Here is a 27,059-nt window from a genome sequence, read left to right as displayed (position 1 = left end):
TTGTAGTTTTTTGTCCATAGAGTCTTCCAGGATAACCCTCAGTTCAGCTGCCACCTCCGCGGCCCATACTGAGCTCACCGAGGGCCGCCTGTTTGTTCAGTCTCCGCCATTTTGTCTCCAGCTCGACCACGGTCGGACACTTTCCTTGACGTTTTGCTAGACATCTTGGGGGTAAGCAACTTGGGTGACTCGGAATAACAACTCAGAGGTTTCCCGCTGTCCAACTGTGCAAGGAGAGAGACGATAAACGAGCCCCCGGGGGATGGGTGGGGAATTTAACCCGTTTTGGCAGCAGCACTCCTCACATGCACCCGCTCTTCAGCTCAGCATCACGTGACCTCTCTAACGCTTGTTTTTAAGGGGCATTTCCCCTCTGCTCCTGACTATATCAATTGCCTGTTCACCCCTTATGACCCTGCAGAACCCTCCATTCCACCAATACAAGCCAACTCGCACTTCCATCCACTTCCCTTATCTGTCTTGATATCACGTGTGCCTATGCCATCAGTTACACAGGTCCAAAATTCTGGAAAACTCTCTCCCTGCAACTGCATTTGGAATCTTCCTATCCCAAATTCAAGGTTACTCTCAAAACCCATCTCTTTTCTCAAGCCTTCCCAAAAACCTAATATATTGATCCATAATCTCACCATTCATGTATTTTTTTTTTGTTTCTCTTCTCTGCCTGTTTTTCATTGTAAACCACAAAGAAACTGGTAATGGCCCATACAGTATATCAAGAACTTATAAATAAATAAATAAATAAAATTCAGGTACAGTATTAACCAGAAAGTTAGGTCAAAAAAAATTACTGTCATAAATTTATCTGCTTACCTATTCAGCTATCCTGATGTTCAGCGCTGTTCAATATCTGGATAGTAGCACTGAATATCCATGAATAATTTAAACACCATGGCCACAGTTTAAAACAAAACAATGACCTGAACAAATGTTAAGCCCAAATAGTTTTTTTTACTGAATAATCAAATCTATATAAAACAAAGTCTAGCAAATAACATTAACAAACAGGGGAAACAAATGCTTGGTTTAGTCAATGTAAACTTTCCATTACATATGCCATTAAAGAAAACTAGTGTACATCGATGCTGAGATCATTTGAGTACATTTAAACCTTACTAGGCCAATATATTGACCATTGCAATACTGAATATTAAGGGTAGTTAGGTGTGATAGTGGGGATGGGGATGGGACGACTTTCCTATGAAGAGAGGCTGAGAAGGCTAGGGCTTTTCAGCTTGGAGAAGAGACGGCTGAGGGGAGATATGATAGAAGTGTATAAAATAATGAGTGGAATGGATCGGGTGGATGTGAAGCGACTGTTCACGCTATCCAAAAATACTAGGACTAGAGGGCATGAGTTGAAGCTACAGTGTGGTAAATTTAAAACGAATCGGAGAAAATTTTTCTTCACCCAGCGTGTAATTAGACTCTGGAATTCGTTGCCGGAGAACGTGGTACGGGCGGTTAGCTTGACGGAGTTTAAAAAGGGGTTAGATAGATTCCTAAAGGACAAGTCCATAGACCGCTATTAAATGGACTTGGAAAAATTCCGCATTTTTAGGTATAACTTGTCTGGAATGTTTTTACGTTTAGGGAGCGTGCCAGGTGCCCTTGACCTGGATTGGCCACTGTCGGTGACAGGATGCTGGGCTAGATGGACCTTTGGTCTTTCCCAGTATGGCACTACTTATGTACTTATGTACTTATGTGATCACACAGGGGAAATTATATGCCGGATCTGTTAGACAAATAAGTTTTAAGGTAAGACCATATACGAAACTTCCTTACCGAAAAGTTGTTATTGTTTGATGTATTCATTTCATATTTACAGATGTAAAACTGTGTTCCACCAAAAGTGGACATTGAGTATATTCAGATTTTTAATGCTTTTCATAACTTGTTGAATACTAATCACTGCATATTCCTCCATATTAGATATATTAGGATGAATGTTGAAAATAGCAGTGCAGTATGTTAAGGTGATGGTAACATTTAGAATTTCCATAATATAAATCCAAATATCTTTCCAGAAGGCTTGTGCCACCTGCCGTTCAAGTGATCAAAGGTACCAACTTTAAACTGACATGTCCAACACTTGTTTGCTCCATTGCTCGAGGGACAGCACAGCTCCTTCTTAGGCTCTGGCCACTTCCTCCATCCCTGGCTGTGTAGCATGTGTTCTCTGGGGATAGAGCAGGGTTCTTTCTGGTGGAGCAGTACGGGTCCCTCTACTGGGCTACAGTATGGACCCACTTTTGCAGGAAGACCATTCCTAGATGATAGCACTTCTCCATCTATAGGTGTAGAGGGCATCTCTGGCTTCAACTGTAACCTTTCCTTCTCCTCTGTGTACAGAGCATGTCTCTGTTTCTTGTCAGTATAGCACAGCTAGACGTTGTACGATGTGGCAGTTCTTTGGAATGTCCTCCTTAGGGGAGGGTTGAGCTGCTTCTCTCGCCTGCTCGCCTCTGTTTCTGTGGTGGGCCTAGGCCTCTGTCTATCCATGACAGGCATGCTTCTGTTTCTCTCTGTGCCCATTCTGTGCTCAGCAGCTCCAGCGTGGCTCTGTTTGACCTGCATAGGCTCAGACCCATCACGCGAGGTATGCGGCTGGGATGGTGGGCTCTTATATTGATACTTCTGATAGTTCAGCCAGACTACTGACTGCCAAGTTGCTCAGTGGAACGTTCTCTGAAACGAATGTCCACCTGGGTACAGAGATGAATGAGGTCATCCAGGTGGGAAGGTAACTCCCGACCAGCCAGTTCGTCTTTAATAGTGGGAGAAACCCCATGCCAGAATACAGCAATGACTGTGATTGTCCCATCCCAGTTCAGCTGCCAGGGTTCGGAACTGAATGGCATATTCGCCCAGCCCTGGCGCAGATTCAGTAGTTGGGTAGCCGCAGGCGAAGCCTTCCCAGGCTCTTCTAAAATAAGATAAAATTGTTCCAGGAACTCCGTCAAACTATTCAATATGGGGTCCTTCTTCTCCCATAAAGGTGAGGCCCATGCAAGAGCAGATCCGGATAGCAAGAAGATAATGTACGCTACCTTCACTCGATCTATGGGAAACTCCTGGGCCTGTAACTCGAAAACAATTTGGCATTGATTAAGAAAGCCCCGACAAGTCTTAGTATCACCATCATAACGAGGGGGCTGGGCTACACAAATGCCTATGCCACCTGTCACGGGGTTTTGTGGTCTGGGAGATGAAGGATTCCCAATAGTTTCAGTAGCCGAAAGTGTGTCAACCTGTTGATTCAACGCATCAATGGCTCCCATAATCTGTTATACCTGAGCATGCATTTACTGGAGTAACTGCACAGCGGAGGGCTCAGTCAAGCTCATGGCTAGCATTCTGTTAGGAGGATTGTGAGCCCTTGGACCTAGGCCAAGTCCTAGGGCAGGCCTAGGCTAAAGCCTAGGCCAGACCAAGCTCATGCTATACAGATACAAAGGGCTACAAAGCCTGGCACACTCAGGGAGACCAGTAAGCACCACCAGAAATGGAAATAGACCACTCGTACGGGCTGCAAGGCCGAACTGAAACCCACGCGTACAGAGTCCAAATGTACGGGCCGCAAGGCCGAACTGGAACCCAAACACACAAAAGGGAAGGGAAAAAGAACAGAGAAAAATCCCGGAAGGGACCGGCACTTAGATCACGCGCACTGCGCAACATACAGTCACCAAGGAAGGTCACAAGACTAAACACAGAGATACCAACAACCAGAATAAAGAAACCCACCCAGAGAGGCAGCCAAAGCTGTGCCACACAGCCCAAACGAACGAGCAGCCTCCATAGGATCCAAACAAGAGCTACAGCAAGCAAAGGGAAAAAGGGGAAACCACACATAGAGACAGCTCTAGTCACATAGCTAGACAAGGGGCAGTCCACAGAGGAACCAACTACAGATACAGCAGGTGAAGGGTTAAGGCAGACTACACAGAGAAACTGCTCAAGCTACACAGATTAGACAAGGAGCAGTCCTTAGAAGAACTAACAACAAATATAACAGGTAAAGGGTTAAGGCAGACTACTCAAGCTACACAGCTTAGAGGAGGAGCAGTCTTCTCACAAACCAACAGATACAGTAAGTAAGAGAAACCCAAACGAAGGAAGTAAGCTCCCAGAAAACATAGCAGGAAAGGGTAACGACAGAGCACACCGGGAAGAAGCACACAGCTGCTCAACAGCCGAGCACACTGACAAACAAAACACAGCTGAACAACAGCAAAGCAATCAGAGGGAGCAGACTGCTACAGACACGAAGAACAAACACAGACAAGGAGAAATCACACTGTGCCACATGCACAGAAGCAAGGTAAGCTCACAGGTAAAGGAAGTAACGCTAGAGCGTCCTATGCAGGTAGAGACAGACTTAAATAGGTCTGGCATCTGACGTCAGCTGCTTCAGACATCAGCCCAATCCTTGACATGACCAATCAGGAGTGAGACCCAGTCGCTACCCCAGTAGGATCATAACACTTAAAGGACTGACAGCCTTTTGGTTTCCCTTTCCTGAACAGATTCTGCAATGGTAGTAGCTCAAGGATCCTTGCAGCCTGCCAGTATGTTTGTTTTCAGGGTCCTGTTTTCCCTTTCTTCCCCCTAGGCTCAGAACGTTCGGTATGTGTGCCAGGATACTTCTCAAACCTGGTGCTGTTTCTCCTGTTGTGCTCCAGCTTAGTTGGCATCTTATTCTTTGGAACTTGCTACTTTCTTTGATTTCCTATTATCTTCTGGAACGGGGTCTGAGCCGGACTATTGCACATTGTCAGCACCCTGTCAGGGTGGCTTAATCTCTGGTGTGGCCTTGTTATGGCTGCATTGGAGTGTCTTTTTGTCAACATCAGATTTTGCCCTTGGGGTGTTGGCACAGGGAGGCTTTTTGTCTCGCGACTTGGTGGCATTTCTCTCTGGTTCCCACGGACATGTCATTTCTTTGCAGAGCCCAGCCGGCTAGCACAGTGTTTTTAGTTAAAGGTGCTGGTTGTTTCCTACATCATTACGCCATATTGGTTATTTTTTCTTGTAGGCTTGCTGGGTATTTTGAGGTTCCCGCCCAACGGGGAGCACTGATTTGCTACATCCCATTCACCTGGACTTGTCTGGTATAGATGATAAGGAAGGTAAAATTATGTCTTACCTGACAATTTTATTTCCTTTAGTCATAAGTACATAAGCACTGCCACGCTGGGAAAAGACAAAAGGTCCATCAAGCCCAGCACTCCGTCTCCGACAGCGGCCAATCCAGGCCCCAAGAACCTGGCAAAATCCCATACCAGACCAGTCCAGAGACCCTCCCAATCACAGTACCATTATTTCTTTTTATTTCCTTCTTCTAGATTGCTTAGGGAGTTTTTTTTTCCCATTTGTCAGTTGACTTTGCCTCCTTTCCTGCATTGACAGCCTTCATTACTGTGGCCATGTCATGCCCTATGGCAACAATATGTGAGCCCTTGTGCCCAACAGAGTTCGGCGGCCGAACAATCCTGATCTTACCTGAGGAAGCGGGACAGGAACTCTTGCGGAAGTCCGGGCTGGACACAGGATGGACAGCAGACAGATGACACAGTCCGGTTCCAGGAACGGGCGGCAAGCAAAGTCAAAGTTCAGGTCCAGGCTAGGGTTCAGAGGCAAGCAGTAAGTAATATCAAAGTCCAAGTCCAGGCTAGGGTTCCAAGGCCAGCGGCAAGCAAAAGCAAAGTCCAGGTCCAGGCAAAGGTTCCAAGGGAGCGGCAAACAAAAGCAAAGTCCAGGTCCAGGCAAAGTTTCCAAGGCAGGCGGCAAACAAAAGCAAAGTCCAGGTCCAGGCAAAGGTTCCAAGGCAGGCGGCAAACAAAAGCAAAGTCCAGGTCCAGGCAAAGGTTCCAAGGCAGGCAGCAAACAAAAGCAAAGTCCAGATCCAGGCAAAGGTTCCAAGCACAGGAAAGCAGTCCGAAACGTCACAGCACTCAGGGATCCACACAAGCAGAAGCCGAAGCAAAGAGTGCTGCCAGAAGCTGCTCCTAAATAGCCCCCTCCATCAGAGAGACGAGAAACAGCTGTCGGGGGGTGGAGCCTTCAGCCAGCCCAAGGACTCTGGATTGGCCGGCCTACAGAGAGGAGGCGGAGTCCAGCCGCGAACAGCCAATCTGGACGCTGAAGGAGTGTCCTAGGTGCTCCTGGGCCCCGCGCCTGGAAGAGACTCTCTCCCTTGTGGACACCGGTGCTGTCAAGATGGCCGGCGCTCCCCCACCACCACCGACCAGTAGCGGCGAGTCGGTGCAATCCAGGCGGCCAGCAAGGCCCCTCTGATGCGCCGCAAACGGCCCGTGATGGCCAGATCTTCCCAGCCCGCGCCTCCTCCTGCGGACCCAGAGCGAGGCCTCGCTGCAGGGAGAGCGTCACAAGTAGGGGACGCGACAGGCCAATTGCTTTCTTCTGGCACCAGTGCTTGGCTATTCAAAATACTGAACATTCCAGGCTGCACAATGCCCTTAAGGGCATTTGTTTTTCTCTGTCTCCTTCCGCTGGTGGATGGACATAATCCATTCGTCTGGACTGGTCTGGTATGAATAAAAGGAAGAAAATTATCAGGTAAGATATCATTTTACCATAAGTCTCTTGGGCCTTTACTCTGGTCAATATCAATATTTCTAAGGAATCTTGGAGCCACACCCTACAGCCAGAGATGGAGCTGCGCTCTATATTCAGAGATGGAATTGTGCCATACATCCAGACACTCAGAGACGGAGCTGTGCTCCACAATTAGAGACGGAGCCATGTGGCTGACTTAAAAGGGGAGTCGTGCTCTACATCAAGAGATGGAGCTAAGTACTACCTCGAGAGCTGGACATGAATCAAACCTCTAGAGATGGAGGAAAAAACAAATAGAGAAAGGAATCAAGAACTACACTCAGAACTGGAACAAAGCTGTACTTCCAGAACAGAGATGGCTCGTTGCTGGACCAGAACAACTAGAAAGAGTCATACTCCAGCCTTAGAACTGGAGTTAATCTGAACCTGCAGTGTAGCTCCACATATGTAGCTGTACCATAATGCCAGAGATGAAACTGAGCTAAACCTGCAGACACAGAAGTCTGCAGTACCCCCATCAAAGAAGCTGTACTAACCCTCCAGGAATGGAGGTGAGGAGTCTTCTAGATGCCTCGCATCTAGAGATAGAGCTGTGCTGCCCTTCCAAAGATGGAGCCTCCAGGAATGGTGGAACACAACACCTCCGGAGATGGAGTCATGCTCAATTCAGAGAGATAGAGGTTCACTCAACCGCAGTGAAGGCACCGTGCCAAACAGCAAGAGATGGAATACTGCTGAACATGCTGACCAGGAAATGGATCCGGCCTGCCGAGATGGAGACTGGATTCTGCACAAGGGGAGGCACTATGGAACAGAAACATCAGTGAAGGCACTCTGCCCAAAAACCAAGACAGCAAGAATAGAAAGATACTCCTGAGCAACTCCTGAGACTGAACTCAACTACGGAAACCTGAAGAAACCGAGTTACACCCCATAGATGGAGCCCTAATCCATAAGAATAGAGGATAGGGATTCCTCAGGCAAAAACTCCATGCCCAGGGGCCGAACTGCCTTCACCTCAGCAAAGCATAAGAAGAAGAGATGTCAAGAAGAATGTCCCAGGAAAACCCAAGGCATACCCAGGCACACACAAAGAGTCCCATAAAAATGAGAGGGTCTACAAAAGGTGGGCCACTCACCCTAAAAAGGGGAACATCAGCAGCAACTTAAACAGAGGATACAAGGAGTCCTCTCAAGAGAAATCAGACAGTCACAACAGAAGGCAGATGAAAGGCAAGAAAAGCCACGATGTAGGTACCACCAGCCAAATCTTCCAGCGGGAGTTTGTTTTTAACACAGAAAACTTCAGACAGACCACCTGATGCTGTGTAAAGTGGGCCGCTGCCATCCAGACCGGGAGGCCGCGTGCTGCAAGGAACAAGCCCACAGCCTGAAACTCCACACAGGAAGTCGACAAAGGCATCCACAAGAGGCAGACCACTGGAACAAAGAAGGTGTGAAAATGGAGACGGCCAGCTGATGCAAATTAAAAATAGTGTAGCACCATGAGGCTCTCTTGTAAAGAAACCGTTGCTGAATGGAGAGACTAGAAAGGAAAACATGACGGCAGGAGAGAGGGAAAAACCGTCAACCCGCAAATAAGCCATCAGATCACAAGAGGGAACACCCCAGAATATTAAACGGAAACCAGACCCCAAAGGAACCCCGGCTCGCTGACAACCAGCAAACTGACTGCCAAAAAAAGGATTCCTGTGAAAGGAAAAAACTGGAAAAAAAAAACTCACAGGAAGGTAGCAGTAGTTCAGCTCTGTAAAGAAAAAAGAATACATATACTTGCACTCTGCATTTTTTTTCCACTTTACATTTTTATTGTAATAACTCTACAACAATCCATTTCACAAAGAGCACAGGGGTTCATAAATACTGAACTACAATATCTAGAACTACTTCTCCTCCATATATAGTACTCCAAACCTCATAACCTCGAAATAGTCCCATAAACAATATCCCCCTTGGAGTGGAGGAGTAGCCTAGTGGTTAGTGAAGTGGACTTTGATCCTGGGAAACTGAGTTCGATTCCCACTGCAGCTCCTTGTGACACTGGGCAAGTCACTTATTGCCCCTGGTACAAAATAAGTACCTGAATATATGTAAACCGCTTTGAATGTAGTTGCAAAAACCTCAGAAAGGTGGTATATCAAGTCCCATTTCCCTTCTCTTTCCCCTCCCAACTAACCTGTGTCCCCGAAGCTTTCTGCACCTCCCCACAAATAACTTCCCACTCCTGATCAGTAAAGCGACAATTTAAATCTTCCTCCCAAGCCCCCTGAAAACCAAATGGTCTGGGATCATACCCCCTAAAAAATGTATATATCACTGATATTGGCCTGGGAACCCTCCTCAACAAAAGCCACAGATTTTCCAAACTTTTCTTTTCCTGAGGGTTCCCTCCCCTCCACCCCATGGCCCCTAAAAAATGTTGAATCTGGATATAAGGAAAAAAACCCCCCCCCCCCCCCCGGCAAACTATACATGAAGCACAGCGTATCAAAACACTTCATCCTCCCACCCTGCAGCACAGTTTGGAAATTTACAATACCCGCTTGTTCCCACCGCACAAAAATGGCATTTACTCTCCCTGACCCAAATGCTGGTTCCCACCTCAAATGCGCCAGCGTCGATACCTCATATGACTGTCCCCATTTCCTCCGCACTGCTCCCCACAATTCCACCAAATGCCTCACATATGGATTCTGTATCCCAGCCAAAATCACACCCACTCCCTCAGTAGTCCATAAATAAGTGCTCATCGGCCTATGCAAGCTATATGTGTATCTGGATTTTCAAAAGGCGTTTGACAAGGTACCTCATGAAAGGCTACAGAGGAAATTGGAGGGTCATGGGATAGGAGGAAATGTCCTATTGTGGATTAAAAACTGGTTGAAGGATAGGAAACAGAGAGTGGGGTTAAATGGGCAGTATTCACAATGGAGAAGGGTAGTTAGTGGGGTTCCTCAGGGGTCTGTGCTAGGACCGCTGCTTTTTAATATATTTATAAATGATTTAGAGATGGGAGTAACTAGCGAGGTAATTCAATTTGCTGATGACACAAAGTTATTCAAAGTCGTTAAATCGCGACAGGATTGTGAAAAATTACAAGAGGACCTTACGAGACTGGGAGACTGGGCGGCTAAATGGCAGATGATGTTTAATGTGAGCAAGTGCAAGGTGATGCATGTGGGAAAAAAGAACCCGAATTATAGCTACGTCATGCAAGGTTCCACGTTAGGAGTTACGGACCAAGAAAGGGATCTGGGTGTCGTCGTCGATAACACACTGAAACCTTCTGCTCAGTGTGCTGCTGCGGCTAAGAAAGCGAATAGAATGTTGGGTATTATTAGGAAAGGTATGGAAAACAGGTGTGAGGATGTTATAATGCCGTTGTATCGCTCCATGGTGCGACCGCACCTTGAGTATTGTGTTCAATTCTGGTCGCCGCATCTCAAGAAAGATATAGTAGAATTGGAAAAGGTGCAGCGAAGGGCGACTAAAATGATAGCGGGGATGGGACGACTTCCCTATGAAGAAAGACTAAGGAGGCTAGGGCTATACAGCTTGGAGAAGAGACGGCTGAGGGGAGACATGATAGAGGTATATAAAATAATGAGTGGAGTGGAACAGGTGGATGTGAAGCGTCTGTTCACGCTTTCCAAAAATACTAGGACTAGGGGGCATGCGATGAAACTACAGTGTAGTAAATTTAAAACAAATCAGAGAAAATTTTTCTTCACCCAACGTGTAATTAAACTCTGGAATTCGTTGCCGGAGAAAGTGGTGAAGGCGGTTAGCTTAGCAGAGTTTAAAAAAGGGTTGGACGGATTCCTAAAGGACAAGTCCATAAACCGCTACTAAACGGACTTGGAAAAATCCAAAATTCCAGGAATAACATGTATAGAATGTTTGTACGTTTGGGAAGCTTGCCAGGTGCCCTTGGCCTGGATTGGCCGCTGTCGTGGACAGGATGCTGGGCTCGATGGACCCTTGGTCTTTTCCCAGTATGGCATTACTTATGTATGTACTTATGATTGCTCCAACTGGCTAGCGGGCTTAGTTATCCCCCCTCCCAGTCCATAATCATCCTCAGTTGGGCAGCAACATAATAAAATTCAATATTGGGCACTGCTCTACCCCCCCCTCTCAGGAGCACCCCATAACACTCGCCCCACCAACCGGGGATGCCTACCCCCCCCCCCCCCCCCCCCATATGAACTGTGACATCAAACCCTGCAATTGTTTAAATATCCGTTTCGGAACCGCCACTGGCAGCGCCTGAAACAAGAACAATCATCTAGGCAGCACATTCATCTTCACCACTGCCAAACGCCCCAGCCACGAGAGCCACAGTCCCTTCCACCTGGACAGCTCCCCCCTAATCTGGTCTATTATTTTCCCATAACTGAGACTATACACCCTTCCCAAATCCCAAGGAATCTGAATCCCCAGATACCGAATGTGATGCTTGGCCCACTTAAATGAAAACAATGCTCTCAATCTACTTTTCCCCCCCTGTTTCAGAGAAATACCCAAAAGCTCACTCTTATCCATATTAACCCTTAGGCCAGCATATCGCTCAAATTTCCTAAAAATCTCCAACACCGCTGGTAATGTCCGCTCAGGATCCACCACATAAAGTAGCACATCATCTGCAAACAGCGCAATACGATGTTCCATCCCCCCAACCCTAATACCCCGAAAACCTGGATGCTGACATATCAGTACTTCCAATGGCTCTATGTTCAGTGCAAAAAGGAGGGGCGACAATGGACAGCCCTGCCAAGTCCCTCTACCTATTGGAAAAAAAGATGTATATCCTCCATTAATATTAAGGCATGCCTTAGGAGCTGTATACAAAGCTGCCAACCAAGCCCCAAAGTTGTCTCCCAAACCCATGCGACTCATCACTTCTAGCAAAAAAACCCAACTTAGCCTGTCAAAATCTTTCTCCGCATCTATAGCCAACAAAGCTGTACTAGACCGGGATCTTTGTGCCTCCCATATTAAATGAAGAGTACGTCTTATGTTATCCCCTACCTGCTTCTTCGGGATAAACCCAGATTGATCTATATGGCTCAATCTCGGCAACACCCTAGCCAACCTATTAGCCAGGACCTTAGCTACTATCTTTGCATCCACATTCAAAAGTGAAATAGGCCTACAGGAACCACAAACCACAGGATCTTTCCTAGGCTTAGGCAGAACCGTTATCCCCGCCTCAGACATAGATACCGGTAGCCCACTTCCCTCCAAAGCTTCATTTCCCACCCTCACCAAGAGATCTCTCAACTCCTCCACAAAGCATTAATAAAACCTCACCGAGTATCCATCTAAACCTGGTTCTTTACCATTAGGTAGCCGCTTTATCACCCCCTGTACCTCCCCTAGTCTAATGGGCTCCCCAAGCTGAGCTCTTTCAGCCTCATCATGGTAATGGGATCTGATCCAAAAACCGAGCCATATCTACCGTCGGTGGTTCCTCAGAAGCTCTATAAAGTTCTTGATAGTATTTCACAAAACAATTTCCAATATTTGAGTCAGCATAGTGCCATCCTCCCCTCTCATCCTTTAACTTCTGAATAAGGGACCGCACTCTGCGCCCGCAAATAACGGGCCAACATTGCACTGGACTTATTAGCAAACTCAAAATATTGTTGCTTAAGCTTAGATCTCATAAAATCCACCTCTGCCATCTGCAATTGTGCTATTTTCCCCCTCACTTGTTTAAGGTCTTCCCATACCTGCAGTGTAGGGTTCCTCTTGTGTCATTGTTCTAGATACAATAACCTCCTCTGCAACGTAAGCAATTGCTGCCCTTTCTCCCTTTTCTTACGTGACCCCACTTAATCAAAACCCCCCTCACCACTACCTTCAGCGCATCTCATAACACCCCATGTTACTTCCTCATTATCATTAAAGCTTCAAAATTCTTGAATTGTAAGCTGAATATCCTCTCGCACTTTCTCATCCCCAAGCAGTGACTCATTGAGTCTCCAGATTCCTTGCCGCCTACCTTGGCCCAATCCAATCAATTTAATCCACATTGGTGCATGATCAGAAACACAAATGGTCTCTATCTCAGCGGCCCCCACCATATGCCACTCATTGCGATGCACCCATAACCCATCTATCCGAGAATAAGTCTGTGCTGCATGCGAATAAAAGGTGTAATTCCGCTGTACCCCATGTAACAGCCTCCAACAATCCACCACCTCTAACGCCTTCAAAAATTACTACTACAAATCATTTATATAGTGCTACCAGTCGTACGCAGTGCTTCACAATTGAACATGAAGAAAAGACAGTCCCTGCTCAAAAGAGCTTACAATCTAAATCAGGACAGACAGACAGGACAAATAAGGGATAAGGGTAGGACAGACAGATAGGACACATAGGGAAAAGTGACTATTGAAGAGAGGAAGACAAGATAAGGTACGAGCAGGTGACAAGTTAGGATTCCTTTGTAAACAAAGCCTTCCTCCCAGGGCCACTCTGCTGCCCTCCCCCTGTCAAATGATCCAATCTCGCATCTGGGGCCATATTAAAATCCCCCCCTACTACAACCTGCCCTCCTACAAATCCCAAGATTTCTTCTTTTAACGTTTGAAAAAAGTCCCTCTGCCCCACATTCGGAGCATAAATGTTAATCAGAGTCAACTCCTTCCTCTGCAACCACAACTCTGAGACCCAGACAACTCCCACTAGTATCCCGAAACACCTCTTCAATCACTAACCCACAAGTTTGTCTGATCAAAATAGCTACTCCCCCCATCCATTTTGGCCCTATTCCCTGGGGTACCACCACTTCCCGAAAAGGCCTACGACGCAGCAAGTAAGTATCCCTCAGTCTTAAGTGTGTTTCTTGCAAAAAACGTAATATCCCACTTCAGCCTACCCAACTCCTTAAATACTCTACTGCCTTTCCCCTGATTCCATGTACCCACCAATAAGGTCTCTCCCCTCCCCCCTTCCCACAGACGATCTCTACCCTTCCCCCTGCTCCAAACCCACTCTCCTTCCCCCTCCTTCCCTATAGCTGATCCCTCTGTCAATATATCATCCATCCCACGAGGAATCAACACGCTCTCCCGGGACTTTGACCTCTCCAACACTAATCCCTTTCTCTCCCATCGCCCTACTTACACCCACATCCTTTACAGTCATGCATCTCCCATTCCTCCACCCCACCTCCCCACTAACTCAAGCAATTCGCCACCAGTCCACACAACACCATGTCTCTTCAGGAAGCTTGCTTGTTAGAAGTCTTCCCCCGATCCATCACCTTCTGACACGCCGAATCCGCTCTGGGCTCCCTGACGGTCTCCTGCAACTCCTTCTGGACGGGAATCTCTCTGCATCCCAACGAGCGCAATGATGACCATGCCTCTTCCGGGGTCTTGACTTTACACAATTTACCGTCCACTGTTAGCCACATCCCAAATGGGAATAACCACTTATACCGGATCCCTTTTGACCTCATATATATCGTGGCTTCTCGGAGGGACAGACGCTTTTGCAGTGTAGACCAGGCCAGATCTTGGAACACTCCAATCTTACAGTTTTTCCAAATAATTTTTTTTTGCTACCTTGCCTTGGTCAATATCTTCTCCTTCGTGGGGAAATCAGCAAAACACACCACAATGTCCCTCTGGCGGGTTTCCCACTGCCGACCAGACACTCTGTGCGCCCTCTGAATTCTAAGGTCCGGCAATTGACCTCCGTCCTCAGCATTCAAGATGAACCCACACAGTTCTTGAATCACTACCTCGCAATCGCTAAATATGTCTGAATCAGGGATTCCCTTAAATCGCAGGTTATTTTGGCACAATCTATTCTCCAAGTCCTCCACCTGCTCCCTGAGTTGTTGTAATTTCTGCGTGCCCGCATTCACCACTTTCTGCAGTTTCCCATGTCTTGCTTAAAAGTCTCCATCCCCTCCTCCATCTCATCGACACGAGTTCCCATATCACGAATTTCAGCCCTAATTTCTCTTAGGGCAGTTTGTATATCCTTTCGGACCCCTGCCAGATCTGCTTTCAAAACTTGAAACCAAGCTGCTATCTCCGATTTCGCAGGTTCACCAGTCTCGAGGCCCTCCTCAACATGCTTCTCCGCTGCCGCCACCGGACTCACCGCCATCTTTGCTCCACTCAATTCCGGCCCAGCTGACGCCACCTGCGTTTTTTTTTCCTTGCTCCGCTGAAAACCGGAACCTCTCTAGCCCCTTCTTCGGTAGCATTCCTCAGGGACCTTTCCTCTTCAATACACACTGTGGGATGCCGTTCAATTCAATCGGATTCAGTCACTTCAAACAATGTCCCATTGGAGCTTCACACTTAAGCTGTCATTCCGGTCCATGCCGTCAGTTCCATCATGCTGTGCTAGAGTCTTATCCAAATGCCACCCATCATCCAAGCCTGCTTCTCTGCCAGCTGCCGCCCCAGTCCTCCTCCCCCCCCAAAAAACTTGCAGCTGATGCCACTGGGAAAGACCGCTCAACCGCTCCACAGTCCAGGCCCGCACTCCCTCCTCCACAAATTGTCTCCTCTTCACAGCGGTGCCTCTGCCTCACCTCCAAGCTGCAAGTGGTCAGCGAACGCCCTCTTGGGCTCCGACTCGTTCTCCACCTCCAGACAGCCTCAAATAATCAGCAAGCCTCCTTCCGACTGGCCGCCTGGACGAAGCTCTGGCGCACCCAGCCAAGCACTGGCTCCTGATTCGCAGCAGCAGCCCTCGCTTTCGCCTCACTCTCCTAGGACGGCCGCCAAGACAAAAGGCGTGACCTCCTGCACTGCAACTTGCCGCCATCTTCCGAGGCCCACGCTCCCGTCTCCCGAACCGCCTCACTTCTACCTCCGGCAGCACTCAGCCTCCCTTGATCTGCTCCGGAGGACTCCTGGGTGCTCCCTTCAAACGCCCGGTGCTTCTCCTGCCTCGAACAGCTGCAGCTCCCAGAAATAATCCCAAATTACAATGGGATAGATACAGAGCTCCCTGCCACGTGTCCTCCCAGCATGGCGGCTCAACCGGAAGCCCATGACCCTGCATTTTTTAGCATTAAATCTTAGTTGCCAAATATCGGTTTATTCCTCCAGTGTCGCTAGGTCCTTCCTCATGTCATTCACACCCCCCAGAGCGTCCACCCTGTTGCAGAGTTTGGTATCATCCAGAAAGAGACAAACCTTACCAGACAGCCCTTCTGTAATATTTCTCTCAAAGACGTTAATAAGAGCAGGCCCAAGGACAGATCCCTGCAGTACTCCACTGACAACATCCCTTTCTTCAGAGAAAGCTTCATTTACCACTACCCTCTGTCTCCTTCCACTCAACCAATTTTTAACCCAATCAGTTACTCTAGGTCTTATACCGAGGGCACTCAATTTATTTATCAGTTGCCTGTGTGGAACCATGTCAAAGGCTTTGCTGAAATCTAAGTATACCACATCTAGCACCCCTCCCACGTCCAACTGTTTGGTCACCCAGTCGAAGAAGTCAGTGAGATTCATCTAACACAACCTGCCACTGGTGAAACCATGCTGCCTCGGGTCCTGCATTCCATTCAGTTTCAGAAATCTCACAATCCTCCATTTTAGTAGTGTTTCCATTAGCTTACTCACTATCGAGGTCAGAATGACAGGTCTGTAATTCCCAACCTACTCCTTACTTCCACTCTTGTGCAAAGGAGCCACACTCGCCCTTCTCCAGTCCTTCGGGGCCACTCCAATCTCTAAGGAAGCACTGAAGAGGTCAGTCAGCGGAGCCGCCAGAACTTCTCCAAGTTCCTTGAGCACCCAAAAATGTATCCCATTAGGCCCCATCGCTCTGTCTACTTTTAGTTTAGCTAGCTCCTCACGAACACAGTTCTCTGTGAATGGGTCTTGGTCTCCCATACATCCATCCCCTTTAGCATTTGTTTTCTGCAGTCCTACCCCTTGCCTTTCATCCTTGAACAAAGAGCAGAAATAATTGTTACACAGTTCAGCTTTATCCTTATCATCTTCCACATATTTCTCTCCCTCAGCTTTGAGCCTCACACAATGCTATTATGGCATTCCCTCCAGTCACATATCTGAGAAAGGTCTTATCCCCCAATTTTACCGTATTAGCTATATTTTCTTCCATTTGCCTCTTCGCTTTCCTGACAGCTTTCTCAGCTTCTCTTCGTTTATCCAGGTATTCTCGCCTGTCTTCATCTTTCTGAATCATCTTATAACGTGTGAAGGCTAACCTCCTTTCCCTTATCTTTTCAGCTACTACGTTCGAGAACCAGAGTGGCCTTTTTTCCCTCTTACTTTTATGCAATTTTCTAACATAAAGGTTAGTTGCCTTTAATATAGCTCCTTTCAGTTTTGTTCACTGATGTTCTACTTTCTTCAGCTGTTCTCATCCTACTAACTGTTCCTTGAGAAATTCCCCCATCTTGGCAAAGTTAGTTCTTTTGAAATCCAGGCCCTTCAATCTTGAATGAGTCCTCTCCCCTGTTTTAATATTGAACTACACCATTCGATGATCACTAGATGCCAAATGGTCTGCCAAATGGTCTCCCACCTTGACGTCAGAAACATTCTCTCCATTTGCAAGCACCAGGTCCAGAATAGCTCCACCCCGCGTCGGTTTCGTTACCCACTGCTGAAACAATTCTTTCTGTAGGGAATCCAAGATCTCTTTGCTTCTAGACAACCCCGCAGCAGGGACACCCCAATCAACATCTGGCATATTAAAGTCACCTATCAGTAGTACTTCCCTTTTCCTAGCTATCTTGTGGATGTCTTCAATTAAGTCTCTGTCCATTTCCTCCGACTGTGAGGGTGACCAGTATAGTGCTCTGATAGAGATACATTTTTCTTTCCCTCTTTCCTGTTTAAACCACAGTGCTTCTTCCACACCTCAAGTATCCTGTAGTTCCATCACTTTAATATCATTCTTAGCATACGCCACTCCTCCTCCTTTTTTCCCTACTCTGTCCTTCCTGAATAGATTATAGCCAGATATAGCAATATCCCAGTCATGGTTCTCTGTGACTGCCACTAAATCCAAGTCTGCTTCCATCATTGTAGCCTCTAAATCTAGAATTTTGTTTCCCATACTACTGACATTGGTATACAAGGCTCTCCAGATGTTACTTTTTTCCTCTTCTATAGGGGCATTTGAGGAACTTTGTCAAAAGCTTTCTGAAAAATCTAGATATATTACATCAACCGGCTCACCTTTATCTACATGTTTATTCATGCCTTCAAAAGAAATTAAGTAAATTGGTGAGGCAAGACTTCCATTGGCTGAACCCATGCAGACTCTGTCCCATTTTATTCTTTACAGTAGTTTCCACTATTTTGCCCAGCTGAAATCAGGCTTACCAGTCTGTAATTTCCCAAATCAACCCTGGAACTCTTTTTGAAAATCAGTATTACATTGACCACCCTCCAATCTTCAGCTACTAGGAATGATTTTAACGACTGGATACTGATCACGAACAGCAAATCAGCAATTTCATGTTTGAGTTTTCAGTACTCTGGTGTCAGGCCTGCTGTAAAAAATAGTGAGTCCCTGTGCCAAACAATGTTTGGCGGCCGAACAACCCTGGCCTTACCTGCAGAAGGAGATGGAGAGCAGGGCACTGGAACCACCACCACCCGGTAGTAGCTAAAACAGCAGTCAGGTCCAGGCAAAGACTCTAGGCAGGCGGCAAGCAAAAGCAGAAGTCAGGTCCAGGCAAAGTCTCTAGGCAGGCGGCAAGCAGAAGCAGTTGTCAGGTCCAGGCAAAGTCTCTAGGCAGGCGGCAAGCCAAAGCAGTAGTCAGGTCCAGGCAAAGTCTCTAGGCAGGCTACCAGTAAGAGTGACACGAAACGCAGTCTCAGGTACAAGAAACCGAAGCAGGGAACAGCAGCAGAGACTTCCTTCAAATAGTCCGGTCCTCAGGAGCAGCAAGGCATCAGCTGGCAGAAAACGCTCCTGATAGGCTCCTGATCTCAAAGCAGGAGGAGTCCTGAACCTGAGAAGCCAATCTGGACCCAAGGAGGCGGAGGCAGTCCAACGAGCCTGACGAAGGCAGAAACCAGCCTGCGCATGCCACGCGAGGCTCAGCCCCGAACGCCGGACAACTCCGATGTGAAACTCCCAGTGACCAACCTGCCCTCAGGACGTGCCGCCAGAGACCGCCGCCCAGCTGATCCATATTGCGCTGAGGGAGCACAGCGCGAGACGGGCAAGGGCGCCGTGCCGCCCCAACATCCGATGCAACAAATGGGAAAGGAGCAGCATCGGAGCGCAAGCCCGAGCAGCACGGCCGACGCTTCCTATCCCGGGGGCGAGGCCGAGAAGCGGGCAGGACGCACAGGTAAAGGACGCGACAGTACCCTCCACAGAAGCCCCCCTCTCCACCTTGGTCCAGGTTTAGAAGGGTAGCGGGAATGAAACTCACGGACCAAATCCGGTGCATGGACATTCTTCGCTGGTTCCCAGGAATTATCTTCTGGTCCATAGTTTTTCCAGGAAATCAAATAATACGTCCTCTTTGGCATTTGGAATCCAGAAGTTCTTGCACCTCAAACTCGGGGTCAGGCTCAGAGTCAGGAACAATGGTTTTCTTGTGTTCTGGATGCCACTTTGATGCCAGGAAGGGTTTAAGTAGAGATACATGGAAAGCATTGTGGATACGAAGATTACCAGGTAAGTGAAGACGATAGACCACCGTCCCCACTCTAGCTTGAACAGCAAACGGCCCGATGAAGCGAGGAGCAAACTTAAGAGAAGGGAGACGAAGTCTCAGGTACTTGGTGCTGAACCATACCCTCTGTCCAGGGTGGAAAACAGGAGCGGGACGTCGATGTCGGTCAGCAAAATGTTTAAACTTTGCAGCGGCACGCCACAAATGACGCTGAACAGTCATCCAAGTGTCCTGAATAGTAGTGAGGGTTGGATGAATCAGAGAAGGAGCTTGATCCAAAGGAATCGGAGGAGGACGGCACGGATGACGCCCATAGATAGTAAAAAAGGGGCGAAGTCTGGGAAGCAGAATGGAGACTGTTATTGTACGCAAACTCGGCCCAAGGCAGGAGGTCTGCCCAATCATCCTGACGGTTGTTAGTGAAGGCCCGGAGAAAGGTCTTAAGGGTCTGGTTGGTCTGCTCCGCCATGCCGTTGGTCTGGGGACAGGACGAGGAGAAGAGTGTGGTGACCCCAAACGCCGAGTACAAAGATCTCCAAAATCTGGAAGTAAATTGTGAACCTCTGTCACTGATGATGCGTTGAGACAACCCATGCAGACAAAAAACATGCTGGACAAAATTTGACGCAAAAGCAGCAGGGAGGGTAGGGCCCACATAGGAACAAAATGTGCCATGCGGGAAAATCGATCCACAACCACCAAGATGATAGTGTTGCCCTGGGAGTGAGGAAGATCTGTTATAAAGTCTATAGAGACCTCTTGCCAGGGTTGGTGGGGAACAGGCAAGGGTTAAAGACGACCCCACTGCTTGTCAGGAGGAGACTTGGTGCGAGCACAGGTTGGACAAGTAGAGACAAACTGCAGAATATTCTGAGCCATATGAGGCCACCAGAAATAATGGGAGATAAGATGATAAGTCTTACAGAATCCAAAATGTCCTGCAAAGGCAGAGGAATGACCCCATTAAAGAACCTTCCGTCTGGACCGGCCAGGAACAGAGGATTTAAGAGAAGTCGAGACCACTACGGTAGAGGAGATACAAGCAGGATTAAGCATAGGATAGACCTCATTGGGTTTTTCAGGCACATTGAAGGCTCGAGAGAGCGCATCCTCCTGTACGTTATTCTCTGTAGGTCGAAAAACCAAGTGGAAGTCAAAATGAGCAAAAAAAAAGCGACCACCGGGCCTGCCGTGGGTTCAGTCATTTAGAATCCTGTAAGTAGAGAAGGTTCTTGTGATCTGCAATGACTGTAATCGGATGTGCAGCCCCCTTCTAGGAGATACCGCCACTCTTGAAAGGCGAGCTTCAGAGCCAACAACTCTCTGTCCCCAATAGTATAGTTACGCTCCGCAGGGGAGAATTTTTTTTTAGAGAAAAAGAAGCATGGATGTCTTTTGCCAGAAGGAGCAGACTGCGACAACACGGCCCCAGCTACAAGAGACGAAGCATTCACCTCAACAATAAAAGGCTTAGCAACATTCGGACTACGGAGCACTAGAGCAAACAAAAAAGCAGCCTTTAAGGTAGAGAAGGCCTCTGAGCAGCAGAGGACCAATTCTGAACATCAGCTCCTTTCTTAGTCAGAGCAGTCAGTGGAGCAGTTATCAAGGAGTAATGCGGGATAAACTGCCTGTAGTAATTGGTGAATCCCAGGAAACGCTGCAGAGCACGGAGTCCTTGAGGAACAGGCCAATCTTGGATAGCCTGAAGCTTGGCGGGATCCATCTGTAGACTGACAGCCGAGATAATATGCCCCAGAAATGGAATAGCTGACTGATGGACAGCACACTTCTCCAACTTGGCAAAAAGGCGATGATCTCGGAGGCGCTGAAGCACCGTGCGCACATGCCCGGGATGATCCTGAAGAGAGGCAGATAAGACCAGAATATTATCCAGGTAGACAATGACGGATGAATATAACAGATCCTGAAAAATAAAATTGATGAAGTTCTAAAAAACAGCTGGAGCATTGCAGAGACCGAAGGGCATGACTCGATACTCAAAGTGACCCTCATAAGTATTAAAAGCATTCTTCCACTCGTCCCCCTGGCGAATACGAATCAAGTTGTAGGCGCCCCGGAGGTCCAACTTGGTGAAAGTAACAGCTCCTTAAAGACGGTCAAATAACTCAAGAATAAGAGGAAGAGGGTAACGGTTCTTAACAGTGATGTTATTCAGGCCTTGATAATCAATGCAGGGTCGTAAAGACCCGTCCTTTTTGGAAACAAAAAAAAAATCCAGCTCCAGCAGGGGAGGAGGAAGAACAAATAAATCCCTTCTGGAGATTCTCCTGAATGTAAGTACGCATGGCAGCAGATGGGAAAGAGCGTATAATCTATCTCTGGGGGGATCTTGCCCGGAATCAGTTCAATAGGACAGTCAAAGGGACGATGGGGAGGGAGGGAATCTGCCTCTTGTGCATCAAAAATGTCCTGAAATTTGCGATACTCGACCGGAAGACAGGCCTCGCAGGGATGAAGGGTTACAGGCAGAGCTGAAATGGTTCTTGGAGGAGGTTCCACAGGAGTAAGGCAGATCTCAAAACATCCCACTGACTGATCTCGCCAGCGGGCCAATCAATGCTGGGCGCATGAAGACGTAACCAGGGCGATCCCAGAATGACAGGGTGAACAGCTTGCGGCAAGATGAGGAATTGAATTTTCTCATGATGCAGGAGACTCACTTGCATCTGAAGAGGCGGAGTGAGGTGAGTAATAGGCTGAGGAAGAGCAGAACCATGAATAGATGTCACCTGCAGAGCTAGCTTACAGGGAACCGATAGTCCTCCTAGCTTTTTAAGCAGAGCCACATCAATAAAATTACCCCCCGCTCCCGAGTCCAGCAGGGCTAAAGTGTTCACCCTGAATTCGTGCCAAAGTAAAATAATAGGCACTGACATTAAATTGTCCGGAAGGGAACCTGATTGACCCAAAACTACCACTTCCACAAGGTTCGGGTCTAGGCATTTCCCGGTTTATTAGGACATTCCTTCACAAAATGACCGGATTTACCACAATATAGGCAAAGTCTGTTACTCCGCCGATGGGCCCGCTCCCCGGCTGAGAGTTGATGTCTACCTATCACCATAGGTTCTTCAGGTCCATCCGCAGCAGAACCCGCTGCTCCTAGCGGGGAGATGGCTCGTTTTCCCTGAGAAGAAGATCTCCGAGGAGGACGTGAAGTAGGTTGTTCTCGTGCTCTCTCCTGAAATCGAACATCAATCCAGATACAAAGGGTAATGAGGGCATCCAAAGTGGTAGGAACCTCCCGACCAGCTAATTCATCTTTGATACGCCCGCTCAACCTTTGCCAAAAAATAGCCGTGAGCGCTTCTTGATTTCATCGGAGTTCAGCGGCTAAGGTAAGAAACCGTACCGCATAGGTTCCCACAGAACTGTTACCCTGTTGAATACGCAATAGTTCACTTGCCGCTGAAGAGGGACGCCCAGGAATGTCGAATACCATCCGGAACCGGCAAAGGAACTCCCCCAGGTCTGAGAGGAGCGGATCCCGTTGCTCCCACAGGGGTGAAGCCCATGCCAGGGCTGGTCTGGAGAGTAAAGAAATGATGTATGTAACCTTGAGACTGTCAGATGGGAATGAAGCGGGTTGCATTTCAAAGAACATCTGGCAATGGTTCAGGAAGCCCCGGCAAGCAGAGAGGGAGTACCATCGAATCGGGGAGGTTATGGCAGACGTACGGTCCGAATGGGAGGAGTGGTTCTAGCCGCTCCGTGGGTGACCGCTGGGCCTGAAGAGATGATATCTGTGAACATACATCCTGTAGGACACCTGATAGTCTATTAAGTTGAGCCTGCTGCTGTTGAAGGACCTGAGCCAGATCGGACATGTCAGGTTTGTCCGGCAAACTCATGGCTTCAGCTTTCTGTCAGGCCTGCTGTAAAAAATAGTGAGTCCCTGTGCCAAACAATGTTTGGTGGCCGAACAACCCTGGCCTTACCTGCAGAAGGAAATGGAGAGCAGGGCACTGGAACCACCACCACCCGGTAGTAGCTAAAGCAGCAGTCAGGTCCAGGCAAAGTCCCTCAGGACGTGCCGCCAGAGACCGCCGCCCAGCTGATCTATATCGCGCTGAGGGAGCACGGTGCGAGACGGGCAAGGGCGCCGTGCCGCCCGACATCCGATGCAACGAAAGGGAAGGGAGCAGCGTCGAAGCGCCGGCCTGAGCAGCATGGCAGACGCTCCCAATCCCGGGGGCGAGGCCGAGGAGTGGGCAGGACACACAGGTAAAGGATGCGACACCTGGGGTGTATAACATATGCTCAAGGTAATTTTTCACTCTTTAACTTGCTTATTTGCATATCAGGTGGCTAGTTTAAGGAATTCCCTTTCATTTAATCTAAGACAATTGCCTAGCTATAATACCTTTAAGAAGTGATTAAAGACATTTCTATTTTATAAATATGTGATAAAGGACTGATACATTGCAGTTACTTTTATGAAGTTGTGATTTTGACATTGTTATTGATGACTGTGATAGTTATATGTACGGCAACTGTAGATCAATTTTGTTACATCCTAGATTTATTTTGATCTAGCATCTTAACTGTAAATTCGCTATAAACTGATTGATTGATATTAATGGGCCATAAATGAACTAACTATACCCTTAGCCACTCGATATTGTATATCTGGATTTTCAAAAGGCATTTGACAAAGTATAAAAATTATACTCAGGTATAAAAATTAGATTGTGAGCCCTCCTGGGACTGTAACTCACCTTAAGCTACTACTGAAAAAGGTGTGAGCAAAATCTAAATAAATAATAAATGAACGACTCCTGAGGAAATTAGAAAGTCATGGGATTAAGAACTGATTAAAAGATAGAAAACAGAGAATAGGGTTAAACAGTCTGTATTCTCAATGGAGAAGGGTAAATAGTGGGGTTCCCCAGGGGTCTGTGCTGGGACTGTTGCTTCTTCTATAGATGGGAATAACTAGTGAGATAATTAAATTTGCTGATGACACAAAGTTATTCAATGTTAACTCACATGAGTATTGTGAAAAATAGCAAGAGGACCTTACGAGACTGGTAGACTGGGCATCCAAATGGTAGATGATACAAAGTGATGCATGCAGGAAAGAGGAATCCAAACTATAGCTACACGATGTAAGGTTCTACATTAGGAATCACCACTCAGGAACAGGATCTAGGTGTCATTGTTGATGATATGTTGAAATCAGTGTGCAGCAGGGGCTAAGAAAGCAAACAGAACGTTAGGAATTATAAGGAAAGGAATGGAAAACAAAAATTAATTTATTATCACTCCATGGTGCAACCACACCTCAAATACTGTGTGCAATTCTGGTCACTTCATTAAAAAAAAGATATAGCGAAATTAGAAAAAGTACAGAAAAAATGCTAAATGGAATAGGACGACCTCCCTATGAGGAAAGGCTAGGGCTCTTGAGCTTGGAGAAGAGATGGCTAAGGGAATATGATAGAGGTCTATAGAATACTGAATGGAATCGGTAGAAGTGAAACGCTTGTTTACTCTTTCCAAAAATACAAGGACAAGGGGGCATGTAATGAAGTTACTAAGTAGTAAATTTATGTTTAAATCTTTTTATTGACGATATAATCATATCATTCTTTGACAATGATCCAACAGATAATAAAACATCAGAGTAAGTTACATCAACCAGCTCAGTAATCGTCCCAAATTTTGTATGTTCTCCCACCCAACCCCAACCTATCCCACCCCTCTCCTAACTCTGTCCAAACAATATAATCTCAACCGATTAAAAACAACCTACTTTGGCCCTTTAGAAATATACCATCATCATACAGTATCCTACCAAAACCTATATCCCTTCTTCCTAACACAATATTAAGCGAACCTGGGGTGAATAGCTCTTAAACCCGAAATCACTAGTAAAAAAGAGGGATGCTTGTTTTCTTATAACATCCCCAGAAATATTCCTGTATACCTCGAGGTTTCCTTGAGTCTAGCCTCCCCCCAAACTGTACCAGTGTGTCCTTTAACCCCACCCTTCTCCGACTCTGTACTCCAAAAAAAAAAAAGGTGGGATCCCAATATAGGGATCGTACCTAAAGAAACTCTTCCTTGGTGAGTGCAATCTGGACCTCCCCACCCCCCCCATCATTCCACTGCAGATCACTCCACTATTGTATCCCCAAATGGCATAGAAATAAATTAAAACAAATTTAATACAAGGCTGCGTGCTCTATGCGACAAAGACTGGAGATGGCCAAGAACATTTGTTTCCTCTTGTAAGAAGAGTGAGCATATTGTTGCTCCATTAACATCAGAGTATGAAACCTATTCCTCCACTGCCAATATGAAGGAGCCTAGTTGCCAACCCACACCTCCAAGATAATATGTTTGCCCACCATCCCCGCCTTACAAATCAGGAGTTTTAAAAAAAAATCGATCCTGGGGTCCCAGGTCCTCATATTTATCTAACAAAAAACCCACCCATGTCTCCAAGTAATATATCACTTTCGAGGAAGTCTCGGGACATTCGATCTAAGATGGGGTCTAGAGCAGTGAGAGCGTTTCTTTGCTTCTGAGACTCTCTGAAGCAATAAGATGCTAGGAACTTCTCCTGTATGTTAGTATGGGGAAAGGAAAAGCTAAGGTTCTTACCTCCTCGAACCTAGCTTTAGTTCTTCCTGTTCCATGGGTGTAGACTGGGGGGGGGGGGGGGGGGGCAAGGGGGGGCAATGCCCCCCCAAACGACGACGACGTGACGGCGCCAGTAGTAAAAAGAAAAAAGCAGGCACGCGCTCGTTTCCGTCCGCTTCGCTTCCCTGCCCTCTCTGTGTCCCGCACGAAAGGAAATGACATCAGAGGAAGGCGGGACGCAGAGAGGGCAGGGAAGCGAAGCGGAAGGAGATGAGCGTGTCTGCCTACCCCCTCTCTTCCTCCCTCCGGCGCAGGCAGCTGTCTTCTTCAGCTTTTCTGTGTTCCTGGCAGTGGTAGCGACGTACACGCTGTCTTCGGCTCTGCCCCGAAGCCTTCTCTTCAAGTTCCTGTTCCCGCATAGGTTCACGCAACCTGAAAACGGTTTACGAACTGACCAACTTCCGCAAACTACTGAAAACTTATCTCTTTGACAAAATATATCATAAGGATCAACACGTATAACTGCACTCTCTCTAATATATCCAGAAATGCTCTTTAATGTCTTTTGCTTTAAACTATCATGTATTTCAAGTATCTCTAATATATCCAGAAATGTTCTTTAATGTCTTTTGCTTTAAAATCACCATGTATTTCACCACCATGTAACCCAACACCCTCTGTTAAACCAATTGTTTGTTCTCTTCTACCTCCATCATCCATGAAGAATTGTAAGCCACATTGAGCCTGCAAAGAGGTGGGATAATGTGGGATACAAATGCAATAAATAAATAAATAAATTAAGGTGCAGTATTCTGCTTGCGTGTAGTATTTGCAGCCCTTTTTGTTTTGCTTTTTTTCACGAGGTAGTGTATTGGTGTTTTAGAACCCGGTGTAATTACAGTTCTGCCTTTTCACGCATAAGGTTGTAGCTCGTCCTGTCCTTGGAATTAGTGCTGTTATGGTTTAGTAAGGATATAAGTGTGTTTTTGCACAAGTTTGTGTATAGCATTTTGCAATGGAGAGATTGTGTGTTGGCCTTACTGAGGTGGCACCAAAACATCAGAAAGGGTGTAGAGCCTAAATCATGACACACTACCTTTTGAAGGATCTACATATAGAGCCTATGCATTTCTAAGGTCAACACTGGTATGGTATGGGAAAG

General features: G+C 47.1%; 1 protein-coding gene across 3 annotated transcripts in view; it reads right to left on the bottom strand.

Moving 5' to 3' along the window:
- Nucleotides 1-27,059, bottom strand: part of TBCCD1 (TBCC domain containing 1) — a 467,458-nt gene that overhangs the window by 113,872 nt on the left and 326,527 nt on the right. The window lies entirely within an intron of this gene.

The sequence above is a fragment of the Microcaecilia unicolor genome, chromosome 7, assembly GCF_901765095.1.
Source record: "Microcaecilia unicolor chromosome 7, aMicUni1.1, whole genome shotgun sequence".
NCBI classification, from domain to species: domain Eukaryota; kingdom Metazoa; phylum Chordata; class Amphibia; order Gymnophiona; family Siphonopidae; genus Microcaecilia; species Microcaecilia unicolor.
The sequence above is the reverse complement of the archived record's forward strand: the minus strand, read 5'-3'. Positions and strand labels throughout refer to the sequence as shown.